Raw genomic sequence first — 2,493 nt, forward strand, 5'->3', positions numbered from 1 at the left:
GTCTACAAGTTGTCTTATTTATGTTGTTAAGGCGTCATGGAGGATGTGGACTATGGTTACTGTTGGCAACCATTTGTCTTCCTATCAGCAGGCTAAAGATTGTGTGCCCAAATAAAAAAAAAAGTCAACCCAAACCCTTCCTCTAACCCTAACCCCAAACCTATCTCCAAACACCACCTCTAACACTACCTCTAAACCCTAACCCTTAACCCGACCTCTAACCCTAACACTACCTGTAACCCTAACCCCAGCCTTACTTCAAGCCCTACCTCTAACCCATCCCTAACCCTACCTGTAACCTTAACCCCAACCCTACTTCAAACCCTACCTCTAACCCTAACACTACCTCTAAACCTAACCCATCCCTAACCGTACCTCTAAAGCCAACCCTACCTCTAACCCTGACCCCCCAACCCTAGCTCTAACCCTAATCCCCCCAACCCTAACTCAAACCCTACCTCTAACCCATCCCTAACCCATCCCTAACCCTACCTGTAACCTTAACCCCAACCCTACCTCTAACACATCCTTAACCCTACCTGTAACCCTACCTCTAACCCTAACACTACCTCTAAACCTAACCCTAAACCCAACCCATCCCTAACCGTAACTCTAAAGCTAACCCTACCTCTAACCCTGATCCCCCCAACCCTAGCTCTAACCCTGATCCCCCCAACCCTAGCTCTAACCCTGATCCCCCCAACCCTAGCTCTAACCCTGATCCCCCCAACCCTAGCTCTAACCCTGATCCCCCCAACCCTAGCTCTAACCCTGATCCCCTCAACCCTAGCTCTAACCCTGATCCCCTCAACCCTAGCTCTAACCCTGACCCCCCCAACACTAGCTCTAACCCTGACCCCCCCAACACTAGCTCTAACCCTGACCCCCCAACCCTAACCCAACCCAAACCCTACCTCTAACCGCAACTGTACTTTGAACCCTACCTTTAAACCAACTCTATCCCAAACACTACCTCTAAACCTAACCCTACCTGTAACCCTAACTCCAGCCCAACTTCAAACCCTACCTCTAACACATCCTTAACCCTACCTGTAACCCTACCTCTAACCCTAACACTACCTCTAAACCGAACCCTAAACCCAACCCATCCCTAACCGTAACTCTAAAGCTAACCCTACCTCTAACCCTGATCCCCCCAACCCTAGCTCTAACCCTGATCCCCCCAACCCTACCCCCCCCAACCCTAGCTCTAACCCCGATCCCCTCAACACTAGCTCTAACCCTGACCCCCCCCCCAACACTAGCTCTAACCCTGACCCCCCAACCCTAACCAAACCCTACCTCTAACTGCAACCGTACTTTGAACCCTACCTTTAAACCAACTCTAACCCAAACACTACCTCTAAACCTAACCCTACCTGTAACCCTAACTCCAGCCCAACTTCAAACCCTACCTCTAACCCATCCTTAACGGTACCTCAAACCCTAACACTACCTCTAAACCTAACCCCACCTATAACTCTAGGTATAGGTATAAGGTACAGATATTTGTATTGGGGCAGAAGTCCTATAAGGCTTCAAACTTGTAAAGAAAATGTGCAATTGTAGCCCTACTAATTAATATTCCAGGATGCAGTATTAATTTCCCTATTCTGTCTAATGTATAAACAATGTTTTCAATAAAAACTGATATTACAATATCCAACCAATAACCATTATACTGTACCTCATCTTATGATGATCTCAGCCTACTCTGTATTAAATATAAAACAAGTATACCACACATTTTCTGAGTCTAAAAATATGTTTAGATCCATTTCTTAACAGCTTGGTTGAGGTCCAGCGATGCTTTGCAACTTCATCTGAAAATATGATCTTCTTTAATGACTCTCTACTCTGTATTGAATATAAAATACATAATTTTTTGTTAGTTTTTATGGATAATGGGTATCATTTGGATAAATATATATCAATAAAGGCACCCGTGACTCTCTGCAGTTGAGTGACCACTATTTTAGAAAATCAAAAATAATAATTTATTGTGTATTGGGGGGTTGCATCCTATACGAGTATTGCCATAATGTGCTGTGATGGCTTTAGCTGATTTGTTTTCAACCATATTGGAAATTTGTATATGTATTATAAGGAGGCTGGTGACGTAACGTGTAGCCATAGTGTCCGCGTGGGACGCACACGCTCTACTTTCCGTGGAGGGAAGTAAGAGTAAGGGGTGGGCAATACGGCCCATATTGTATCCATCCGATACCAAGTAAATAAGATGCCAGTCTTGCCGATACGATACTTTTTATTTGTTTTTCACCAAATGTAAATACAATAATATATAATATGTATAGATATCACCAATTTGATCATAATATTGTCTTTTTTACACAAATTATTTGAAACAATATTCACATAGATAAACCAAAAGATAAACACCGCAGATACTGAAAAATATAAATCTAAATACGCTGGTATCGATTCGGTACTGATACCGTCCTTGGTATCGGTACTTGGACGTTCGTGTAGATC

This window comes from Doryrhamphus excisus, chromosome 1 (assembly GCF_030265055.1).
Source record: "Doryrhamphus excisus isolate RoL2022-K1 chromosome 1, RoL_Dexc_1.0, whole genome shotgun sequence".
Classification (NCBI taxonomy): domain Eukaryota; kingdom Metazoa; phylum Chordata; class Actinopteri; order Syngnathiformes; family Syngnathidae; genus Doryrhamphus; species Doryrhamphus excisus.